Genomic DNA, 12,889 nt, shown 5'->3' with positions numbered 1-12,889 from the left:
TTCCCACCCAGTTCGGTTTCCCTTTCCCTTTCCCTTTCCCTTTCCCTTTCCCTTTCCCATTTTTCTTTAATTTAATAATTTATTTTATCATTATCCTTGTAATACCTTGTCTATCTTAATTAATTAATTTGATTAAGTGTTGATGATGATGATGATTTAGTTGGGTTCCGTATCAGCATGAGATAATAATTATTTATTTCCATGGCATTTTTCTACTGACTGACTAGTGTTAGTGTGGATGTGACAGATAATGATGCATTAATTTAGTAATGATGAAAGACCTTTTTAATTGATTGTTTAATTGTGCAAATTGGACTTAATCCAAATTTAAAAAGGTGTTTCTGCCTAGGAATCTAATCAAAAGTAAGGGAACGTTGTACCTAAAAAAAGGAATTATGCCCTTTTTCGTGTGTATTCTAAAAGATTTATCTCCTTGTGACTTGTGGTGACAAAACGCACCCATTAGTATGCCCATGGACACAATTTTGGATATGAATTTGTGTTTATATTGTTGTTTAATTACTTAGAGGTTATCTTCAAAGTAAAGTTGTATCCTTACTATATGATGTTTATACATGTATAAAGTGACGATGAGTTTACCGAGTTGTGTATGTATGATGAAGATAGTTAATTTTACTTTTTTTTTTGTTGGAATAACACATTTCTTTGACGACCTGATCTTTGCATTAGACTCAAATGTTATATTGACGTCTAAATATCTCTCAATTTGAATCAAAATAATAATCAATTTCATGCTTTTGATAATCCACAATTAACTTCCCTTCGTAGTACCCTACCAGGGGAAGTCGAATCCCATTGTCTACTTGAAAGAGAGATGTCATGAACCACTAGATGATAAAGACATACTTACATTAGAGAGAAATATAACATTTCAATTCTAAAAGCCCAAGTAATTTAATTTAACTGTTTGATAACATAACATATTATCACGAAAAAAACCTTATTATATGTCACTAATTATACAATGCACCCTTAAACATTTTGACAACTATTTCCAATGTCACTAATAATGAAAAATTAGCCGAAGAGAAGTGTTATTGACACTTCAAAAATATCATTCTACACTCCTCACAAGTGTATTTTTCTTTCCAAATATAGAAAGTTTGGAGTGTAGAATGAGATTTTTGGAGTGCCAATAACAATTCCCTTAGCCAAATGACAAGAATATAAACCTAATTTAACATTTAAAACAAGTTTATCTTTCTTGTTGTAGTTTTGTACGTATGCTCAACTTGTATTCCAAAAGGTATCTAGACGTGGGCAACTACACGTGACATGTGCCCTAATTTTTGTTGACCTTATTAATCTAAAAACTAATCAAAACCCTATCTTAATTTGGTCATCATATGAGTTTTTCTTGTCCCTTCCGCCATTGTATTTTTATTTTCTTGTTAGGCAAAGTTTGTCTTGTACTCAAATCGAACATAGAGATTGTACTTGCATATATGTTCATAAATAAACATTTGGCTGTACTTGTATATAATTATTTGCGTGTTTGTATACTTTTCATGCCATCCACATGCAAATGATACAACATCAAAGACAATTTCATTCAATGGATTCATTTATTCATAGGGCAAGAAATTGACCCATTTGTTGGTTACGACGACTTCTCTGGTCCCATATTTAAAATATATAGAGAAGCGGTCATTAACACATTAATTAGCTAGTAATTTGAACCAATTATTTTTAAGTTTATGATTGAAATGTCTTCCTATAACCTAATACATAGGCAAACACAATGCTTTTATATAAAATCCTGATTGGAAGTAATTGACGTATCGTATGCATTTGTAATTTGTCCAAAAGAATCGAGAGCAACGTTACAAAGAATATTAGCTAAATAGGTCTCGTGTGGTGAAATTTCAATGACAATGCCGGTTGGGTTTTCAATTTTGATCAAGGAAAATAATTAGGTCACTCTCAATGATAAGTCAGACGGCCATCTTTCGTTGCCGTTGGGAAGACAAATGAAAAATGTCAATGAAAACTTTATTAAAGAAAAAGGAGAGAGGGAAGGTTGCCCTTGCTTGAATCATGGGAAGATATGGAAGATGGGAAGAGGGCAACTAACATATTGGCAAGCACAAGAAGTCTTCGGCTGATTCTTGGACTGTTGGTAACCAGCTGAAAGTGGAGGAGAATTAACAGTTAAACAATGAAATTTAATTAATGGGTTGAACAAATATATATTGGTATGGGTGTTGAGAAGTGTATTGAAAGTGCAGGTTAACTCTCTTTAGCTTAATGTTGGGTTAATTCAAGCTCAAGTAATTCAGTCATATTGCTTCAACTGGCAGGCTAATTGTGGGAAGCTAGTTTCTTTTTTGTTTTTGTTTAATAATAATTATCCTATTAGTTTTTTTTTTTTCATTGCGAATGAGGTGAAAATGAGATAAGATATTTAAACTCTGGTCTTGGATACGAAAGTATAATTTTTTACCGTTAAAGTTACAATAATATTTGGACTTAGTCAAGCGGATCCATTAAAGTGACCATCTGCGTCCCGAGATCCTCCAAAAGATAGGAGAATGGATTGGAAGATCCCTATGCGGATCATATGGCAATATGGTATGAGATCCATTAGTGCACATTAATAGTCCGATGAAATGCATGCTCGATGTATCTCAGTAAGTGATGCTTGGCAGACTTCAACAACATTACTTGATAGATGTCAACATGTCTCGACAACACTGCTCGACAAATGTCAACAAAGGCAGCATGGCTCACTAGATGTCGATGGCTCGACAAAAGTTAAGATGTCAATCAAAGTGCTTGATAAAATGCCTCAACGCTATAAATCAGCATTAATCTTACGAACTAGAAAAAAATTTATGTACACCAGAACCTCATTAGGCATGATTTCTAGATCCGCCGAGTTAATTCCAATTAAGCTTACATAGAAGAAGAAAATGGACACATTTTCAAACCATAGGGTTGAAAACAAAAGATAGAGAGTTGGCTTTACTATAAATTCCATTGTTTTTGGATACATATATACCATAAATTTCATAATTCAAAATCTTGTTTTTGTGAATTGTGACCCTTGTTGAAATTTCTATATGCTTTGAGCAAAACATGACCATATTCATCTTGATCAAATTCATTGATTAGAACATTAAAAATAAAACAAAACGTAACACATGATCACATTGAGGAATGATAATTACAATTATATCACGGGATAATTATGTATTGATTAAGATTGGTTTAAATATGGATTACACGGATGAAGCATCCCGGAGCTTAGTGCGTACTCATCATGCTATAATGGGACCACCTTGCTGTATTGTACCATCATTTAGATTTATTCGATAGTGACTAACGACCATGTTAAACCCTTGATACAAGTTTTAATCGAGAGGATTAAGTACCTAATTATAAAATGATATTATCTTAGGAGATAATTGGGATTGTCAAAGATAAATTAAGTACTAATTAATTTTTGTCAAAAGGGCACATCTCACGGTCATGATTCATAAAGTGTTTTGCTTTTGGTTGAGTGCTGAGAATGCACATTGGACTTCTTCCAAGCTACCAAACCTCTAATTTTTTAAGAACTAGAATTCGCTGTTGCAAATTCAGCAGCATCTGCTTACATCCAATCTCGATTGAGCACGTGTTCAATCGAGATTGGAGTTAAGCAGCAGTGAAGTTAAATCCATTTTTTAAACCAATATTTATTTTAATTAAATTTTTTTATTGTGATATACTCATTAGATTAGAATAATGGGTGCTACCAATTATGGAAAAGTGCTACCTATTACAGAAAAGTGGTCCAAAATATAATACAAATAATGTATATTATTTTTAACCGCCTTTACCCAAATGATCAACTAGTTGAATAATGGGGCACACATTTTATAAAATGTCAAAGAGAGGGCGACAAACACGTATTTCTCCTTTCAATGAAAAAGATGTGTGATTAAAATAAACCTAATAAGATATCAACATTGGGCTGGTCTTGGTCCCCCAATTCCTATAGAATCACACATCAATTTCGTATGGGGGTCATGATCCATCCATCCCGACCTTACCTTGTTCCTCTCCCCTTTGTTCATTGATGTAAATGCATACCAGATGGTTGCATATTTGTATTTTGTATGTAGGAATTGAATAATCAAATAATGAAGGGCATGCTCAACCAAGACTCATATGTCGACTATGAGGACAATGACACTTGGCCCAATGGGAATGGAATTCTTTTGTGGGGACTTCAAATTTTGAAAAATCACAATCGCTCTAAGCCGACGAAGGTAGGCTGCTGAAGTTGAACCAGGTTTCATCCCAAGAAAGATTAGACAAAAATAAGTAGAAGTTCGCATGGTTACGAGCAGAAGTAATTCTGACTAGTAGCGTAGTTATTATATTTAAGAGGAGAAGTAATTTCGACAAAAGTAGAGTAAATTTTTATGTTTACAAGCAAATGTAATTCCGAGGTGAATAGTTTCAGCAGAGACACTTGCAAGAGCCTAACAAGTATCTACTAGTCCATGCTTGTGCTTTTTTTAATCTTTTACGTTGTTAGGAGTGAGACTTAGTGTAAAGGGATGGAGATGTGTGTGTGTGTGTCACATTTAGTTGTCCACTTTGGTGATACAAACCATATTCCAAGTTTAAGTTGATGAGGATTGAGGAGGGTGGGGCTGCTAAGTAATGGACGGTACAAGGCATGGGATATGGATCCAGTTAGGAGGGCGGGCATGGAGGCCATGATGGCAACCCAAAACTTTAACTCTTCCCTTGTGAAAAGGTGCACTCATCATGTATGTAAATTGCACCCACTCCACTTCATCATCTCAGAATTATGTTGCTTGGCTATTTCCTTCTTTTGTTCTTTCATCCCAACATGTATATTTTTTCAAACTTTGGACGATTAGGGACCCCCCACAGGGTCCTACACTCACTTAAGAAAATTGATAGGACCTTGGAGAGCCTTGTCAAATTAGAATTTGAGGTGCATGGTCCCTGTTTAGCTTTACTTAATAAGCATGGAACACAAGTCTAAAAGGGAACCAAACCCTAATGAAACTTAGACTCACGATACTTTAGGGTTGTAAATTTTGTTTATCTCTTTACGTGGGGAAAATTCTGGTTGGATTTAGGGTTTTTGGGTGTGATGGATGGAAATCATGGAATGGATGGAGTAAATCTAAAGATTGAGACATTATTTATGGCATATTTGAATCCAGGAAGCCCCCACTAGGAGAAAACACAAGTTAAAAAGCAAGAAAAAAGAGCAAAAGGAGTAAAATAGTTGTATTTTGATTTGACAGATTGGTGTATGCCTGCAAGTGCAAACATGAGCCTCTTCCACTAGCATAAAATCCATGTGGTAAGACTGAAGACCGAGTCTTATTTTCTCATCACCCATTGATGATTATACATAGCAAGCTAGGTCATTGGAGATTATGGTTGCAAACCAAACCCTAGCTACCCAAGCTTGGCTAAAATCATTATGTCCTCTCTCTCTCTCTCTCTCTCTCTCTCTCTCTCTCTCTCTGTGTTGGTGTTGGTGTGTGCCCACTCAGCACTCACATCAAGCAAACATCATGAATCATTTTACTGGTGAGAACTTTTGCGGTGGTGCTCTAGTTTAGGCAACAAGGATTACATGCTACTTTAGACAAAGTACCCACTAATGGAACGGATGAGAGAGAGAGAGAGAGAGAGAGAGAGAGAGAGAGAGAGAGAGAGAGAGAGATGAATTTTCTATGTGAAAGGACATAATGCAGGGAGATGAAATTGATAGATAGATGGGGTTTTGGAGTCTTTGGACGACTAGTTAAGTCTCTTGGCTTAAAATATATAAAGTGATTCTACGCAAGCATGATCTCTTTCATGAACCTAAAGAAAGTGATTCTACATAAGCACCATCTTTCTCTTTCCTTCCCACTTTTTACTATACACAAATATCATTCTCGCTCTTTTATACTTTATGATTCTAGAAAACTGTCGTTATCCAATGTTTAATTTTAATCCAATAGAAGATGGTCATTTAAATTTTATTGTTGTATGTTGTCCTCCACTATTAGATTAAGATTGAATAGAAATGGCTATAATTTTTTTAAATCATGAAATCTAAGACAACAAGACTCGTATGTATATTTATATAGAGATAGATATACAACCCATCTCCTACTTTATGAAAGTTGCAGAATTTAACAATAGTGAGGTATGGGTCTTTTAATTTAAGGATCAAATCTTATTTTGCACCAAATAGTTTGGGTGAGGTTTTATTTCAATCTTTTACTTTCATTTTTTGTGATTTAACTCGTGTGTTTACCAAGTATTGCATTTCATGGATAATACGATAACTTTGGCGACTATTTATTTATTTATTTATTCTCTTTTTCGAAAGAAATGGAGCAAATAAACCTTTGTCTTTAAATTGATACAATTAGCAAATCTTAAGGATAGTGAGAATCAAAATTATATAGACATAGGTGAAATTTGAGCCAGAGAAAAGCTAAGCGGACTCTCTTAAAAGTGGACTCTGTTTTATAATATTGGCATGAGAATTGACGTTAAACTATGAGATAATAGAGAATCTGTGAATAATCTCACTTTCGAGAGAGTCCTCTCTACATTTCGCTTTGAGACAAACTACAGTGACCAAATTTGGCAAAAAAAAAAAAAAAAAAAAAACCAAAACCATTATTTCGCCACATTTCAAGTTACACGCACTACCAGTGGAACCATAAGTACCAATTTATTGTCAGCTACCAAACCTTTTTGGTGGGTTGGAAGCTTTGCCTTATTGTACAAAGTAAAAATGGACCCATAAGAAACAACAGATCGAGACTCTGAGTTAAGATTTTGGGCCTGCTATTGGGCTCCACAATGAACCCTACTGAATGGAATTAAAAATGGGAAGAAGACGAAAAATAATTGGAAAGTGACTTGACAGGGAAGACATGTCCCACCACGTCATCATATACCAAACGAAACATGAATGATGTCTGCATAATGCATTTGACACTCTAGTCGACGCAGATGTTCCAGTACACCAACACCATCATATATATTATTGACACCAAAATATTCAAATTACTTTTTGCTTCATTTTTCTTCTTCCTATTGATGATGATGAACAGTCTACTGATACAAATGTCAACACAAAAACAAAAGAGAATTTAAAGCAAGCTTTCCAATGTGTCGCTACACTTTCCGTCTTATTGAATTTTAGATACGGAATTCTCTGCAGTGCTTCGAAACATAAGATAATTCAAATATTTAGATGCAATTTATATGAGATTTAGAGAGTATAATGTTAAATAAATTTCTTTTTTTTTTTGTTTTTGCGTTTTTTATGAGAATTGTTATTGTCGCATTCCACATGCAATTTATATGAGATTTAGAGAGTATAATGTTAAATAAATTTCTTTTTTTTTTTGTTTTTGCGTTTTTTATGAGAATTGTTATTGTCGCATTCCAAAATTTAATTTTAAAATAAGTAATGCTAAATACTCTAAATTTGTAAATTAAATGATGTGTCAATTAATAAGAAATAAGCATATTAATCAATAGTTAAGTAATAATCAAATCATCAACTTCCATGTCATTTAATTTACAAAATTTAACCTATAAATTTACTCTCTCTAGCATTACTCTTTTGAAATCTGAAATTTGAAACTTTGACGAATCATATACTCTTTGCTTTGAGGCGAAATGAGATTTTGGAGGAAACTTAAATGTGAATTGAAAGAAGCTTAATGGTTAGGGGTTATCCTTGACTCTTCATTTCAGCTTGTAAGCCCTCAAGATTAGGAACGTGATTAACATTCATAATGACTAATTAACTCGAATTATAACGCTAGGTTTGTTCTTATCATAATTAGTTAATTTCAAGTCCAACTAGGGTTTCAAGGTGTTATTCAGCTGCAAGCTTTGGTTAAGCAGAGGATCCATAAATTGCAAGGGTTAGGTCATGGAATGAGGATCCTCTCTGGATCCTCTTTGTGAGGATCTTGGGAATCCTCTTTGTGAGGATCCCGGGAATCCTCCAATCAAGTCTGTTCATTGTACATCATACAGTCAAAAATCATTATACGATGAACAGATGTGATTGGAGGATCCCCAGGATGGGTCATGGAATGAGGATCCTCTCCGGATCCTCTTTGTGAGGATCCCGGGAATCCTCCAATTAAGTCCATTCATCGTACATCGTGCAATAAAAAATCATTGTACGATGAACATACGTGATTGGAGGATCCCCAGAATCCTCACAAAGAGGATCTGGAGAGAATCCTCATTCTAGGTCATGGGCTAAAATTCTTTAGATAGAGAAATTAGCTATGGCATCGACCCCCGTCAGGCTACCCAATTTTCTGGGCAAATTTTAGGAGTCTTGGAGAGTTTCTTTTAATAAAAACGCGACCCTCGTTGAATGCATACCCATGAGAAATCCGACTCCTCTAACTATGAACTCGATTATGGCATTATTATCTACTAGCCTCTTGCCACACGCATACGCGTGTGGCAATTGACTTTTTTATATTAGGTTATGTCTTTTAATTTTTTTTTAAATAACTATTTTATATTTTTATTAAAAAGTTATTCATAAAAAAAAATGAAGCAAAACCATGAAACCGCCCACTAACATGGGAGTTTTTTTTTAATTAAAGTTTTAAATTTAAAATTCATTCAAAATTAAAATGTGACGAATTACTTTAAATTCTTATGGTTCAATTGTAATTTTAAGAATTCTTGAAGGGCAATTTTTGGTATTTTGAATGCTTCACCAAACTGATCTTCTCCCTTTATATATATATATATATATATATATATATATATATATATATATATATATTTCAAAGCACTCTAATTTGTAACAACTTAAACTGGAAAGGACATTGTGTGAATCAAGAGATGATATGATTGAAATGATTCTCGATAAACAAAATTTTGTAGCTTGACGAGGACAAACTCCAAACAGTTTTGTGAAGCAACATCAAGTAGGCGTTTAATGAATTCAGAGTCTTCAGACATTAAAGAACCATGCTGTGAACTATATACTTTTGCAATAAATTTCATTTCGTTGTTCTTTTAAATGGTAGAGATACCGTGCATGATAGTTTCAATGACAAATATCACAAAAGAATCCAAATTTACAATTTCAAGAATAAAATCTATGAAGAATGCATCACATTACATGGATTGGTCTCTCTTCTACCGCTAAGCGCTACAAATTTATCGTGAAATGATAACAGGGGACATTGGCTCATCAAATTCAACCCATCATAAGCTTCTTTAAGAAAAACAGTGCTCCTTGCACCTTTATTAGTTATGTAAAAGATACCAGGATGTTTTATCAGACAAAGGAGCAATTTAGAGGGTAAGAAATACTCTGAATGAAATGCTTCCAGTTGAGCAGATGTCATCCTCTTCTGCATTGTCAAGCTGAGGAGCTCATGAAGCACCGCCACCACTCGCTTCCTCGCTTTGGGATCAGCAATGTCAAATCTCCTGGCACTCAAATATGGAGAAGGGAATTCCGTTTTCTGCCACCTTTCAAGTTGCTGAAGATAACTAGTGTTTGGCCTAAAACCAGCAGGAAAATTCACTCGAAATGCATGTGGACCTTGAAAATTACCATCCTTCGATATCCTAACCTTCTTTCCAAATCCACAAGCAGCGGAAATTCCTTCACCAAACAAATGTTCCTCACGAGCTGTCACAGCTAGTGAAGAATCCCAATTCTCCAAATGCAGATAATCTCTGCCACTGACATCTTTAACCGAAAAGAATTCAGGATACTTCGGAATCAATGATTTCTTGAAATCATTTGGCAAACCCAATTCGGATTCGATGAATTCAATGTTTTCGAGAGGAACCCGGCAATCAACTGACAACATCAACAGCTTCCTCAAGTTTTTAACCAAATTGGGTTCCATCAAATCCTTAGCTGAAGCTTCTTCAGCAGCAACTTTCTCAGCTTTTTCAGTGAGTGTAACAAAAGGGGGCGTTCTGTTGCCACCGCAAACGTAAAATATTGAAGGGTATTTTTCTATGACGGCCATGAAGTTCCACTTCTGAACAAACCCAACTTCTTTCTCGAGGTCCCTGAGAAGGAGAGATTGGTGTTTCTGTGACAGGATAATGGATTTCAGCTGTAAAATAAAGGCGGGCTTTTTCTGCAAGTCCATGACTTTGTCGAGCTCGTGGACTCTGTGGTATACTTTCTTCTTGGGTCTACTCCCTCCGCTGGATTTGTGCTTCACTGGGACCCACATAGACGCTAATCTCTGAATGGGATTGGAGAAGATGATGCGTACGCTTCTTTGTTGCACAGATGAGAGGTTTTGAGAAGCTGATGAAAGCGCGGTACCGTGGTTCTCCAATGCATTTCGCGGGAACGGGTGAGTGTCTCTGGCGCAAAACATCGAACAGTTGGCGTGCAAGATCTACCCACCGGTCACTTTATATTAAGTGCTCTGAATTAGTAGGAGGTGGGAAGAGTACCGTGGTTCGTATCAGGCATTGCAAAGAATGGCCCTTGAGATATTCAGACAAAAGGAACTGGACCATGAAAGGTCAGCCCATTCGGCCCACATCAAAATGGTAGCGTTCTAGCCCAAATTGTATTTCCACGATTCGAACAATCTGGTTTTTAGCCTTCTCTGACTCTCTATAAATAAATCACTTAAAATCGGAAAACAAATGACTGTTAGAGCATCTAATGCCTGCAAACTAGTCTAGGCAAAAGTGTATGTAGCCTCAATGACAAAAATCAATTTCTAATGGGACAGATCTAGCCTAGGCTAAAATAGCCTGCCTAGGGCTTTTCAAAAGAACGATTTAGCATCTACTCTTGCCCAAAACTCTTGAAAGGTTAACTTAGGAAGAAACTGATAGCCAATGAAAACTAGCCACTTAACACTTTTTAACCTCTAGCCTCCTGCTATTAGAACAAAACTTTTTTGATTGGGCTTAGATTTTGAGGCCAGATAAAGCCTCTAGCCCCTATCCCTTTCCAATAGACTTGCTCTTAGATCGGTGGTCATTTAGTGTTTCTTTGAAGCATTGCATTTGTATATCTTTATCCATCCAATTGGATTTCTTAATGATTTTAGATTTGTCAAACTTTTTGCAAGGGTGTTTTATGAATAATGAAATGATATAGACGGTTTGAATTGTTACTAAAAGTTACGAAGTGAGCAAGATACCCTTTAATAGGTATTTGCAAGCTTGATCTGTAAAGCTGCTATTGACACTAAAGGAGTCACCATACAATCCTCTGAAAAATAAGAAAGATTTACATGCACGAATCTTGTTACTATTACATGGCACGAGTTTTGTTATTTAGCAAAAAAAAAAAAAACAAATAAATCCTTGTTATTTTGAGATATCATCCCAATAATAAAAGAACATGTAAATGTTCGCTTAGTGAGAGCGCACATATAACATGTAAATTGCTCCCCTAAAACAGAACGGCTAAAATACTCATTATTTATTAATGGAATAAAATGAAATTATGATTTTCAAGACTTTTCCCTAAAAAATAAAAAAAAGTATTGTTTTTATATTGTTAGAGGATCAAAGTCCGAAGTAGAAGATGGATACGAGAATGAAAGTGCAAGAGAATGAGAGCAAAAAAACTGAATGTAATTATTTCATGACTGAAGCAAGATTACAAGCGTTTGTTAAAGAAACTTGTTAAACTATTTGTTCATAAACTAATGTTGAGTAACTATCGACTAGCTCTTCAATTTAGTGGTACTTCTCCTCCCATAGTCGGATGAGATCCCGAGTTCAAATCCCTCTCCCCCGTTGATAAAAAATCTAATGCTCAGTCTTTACACGGCTGCACATTAGTGCAGGATGTGGAAGAGCACAAACAACCCCCTCAGCTAATCACCCCCAGCTTGCTCTAAAGTGTTGTGCTTCTCTTCTACCTTTCATCTTCCGCAAACTTTCTACATCGTCGGTACTCAGTTATCTCATCCTAATTGGACAATGGAGGTTGTTGCCACTGCTTTGTGTCTGTTGGAATCCATGACTCCGAATCCTTACTTGTACTTGCCTCAGGAAGGCATCGAAAGTACGCAGTTATTTCCCACCTGCAATCTGTTGTAAAAGAAAAGCTTACATGCCTACCCCTGATCGATCACTAAACGAAACAAGATATCAATCCAAACCATATATAGTTAACGAACTCAGAAACAACGTAAGCATCTGGTCAGTATCCAACCAATTAAACTGAAGCGTTTGACAGAAATTTAGTACTTACTCTGGGGAAGAGCCATGGTAAGGGGTTCTGCGACAGGAAGCTTGACAAAGAAGGACTTTAGTGAGAACTCCAGGTCAGCCTCTTCCACCCTTGAGCCGTACGATTGATTCACATTGTGCTTAAACATAAATCTTTCCACAGGGATGTTGTCGCTGTTAAAGAAAAGAGAAAATTGTAGCAACGATCCCTCAACTTTAACCGAAATGGAGCAATCGTCCCTCAAGTTGGTTAGCAACAAACAACTCATTTCAAACAAATAGTCTGCCCAACGCATTTCATCAAGTTGGTTGGTAATCTTTCTCAAACTGGATCACTGAATACTGGCATTACATAATCTAGCAGAAATTCTTACAAATAACTAATCTCAATCCATTACGAGGCTAATTTGTACATTTGCTACAAGCAAAGTCGCAAACTCTGGTTCAATTAGAAACACGATCTTCAAATTTTTCACCCAATTTTGTTTACAAATCATTTCTAAACATAGATGATAAGCTCAGAGTATGAATTTTTGGTTGGGAGTTTTCAACTTTTGAATGATTTCCCTTATTTTACAAGTGTGTGCAATTACTGGTACTTGCTTGCTTGACAGAACCCTTTCACTTTTATTTTATTTATTTTTTGATAAAATAATTG

At 35.4% G+C, this 12,889-nt stretch overlaps 1 pseudogene; it reads right to left on the bottom strand.

Moving 5' to 3' along the window:
- Positions 1–9,092: 9,092 nt before the first annotated feature.
- On the bottom strand, positions 9,093–10,570 carry LOC103952006 (annotated as a pseudogene).
- Between the last annotated feature and the right edge of the window lie 2,319 nt (positions 10,571–12,889).

This window comes from the organism of the source record quoted next, unplaced genomic scaffold, assembly GCF_019419815.1.
Source record: "Pyrus x bretschneideri cultivar Hongxiangsu unplaced genomic scaffold, Pyrus_bretschneideri_v1 Contig50, whole genome shotgun sequence".
Taxonomy (NCBI): Eukaryota; Viridiplantae; Streptophyta; class Magnoliopsida; order Rosales; family Rosaceae; genus Pyrus; species Pyrus x bretschneideri.
This window is presented reverse-complemented; position numbering and strand designations above follow the sequence as displayed.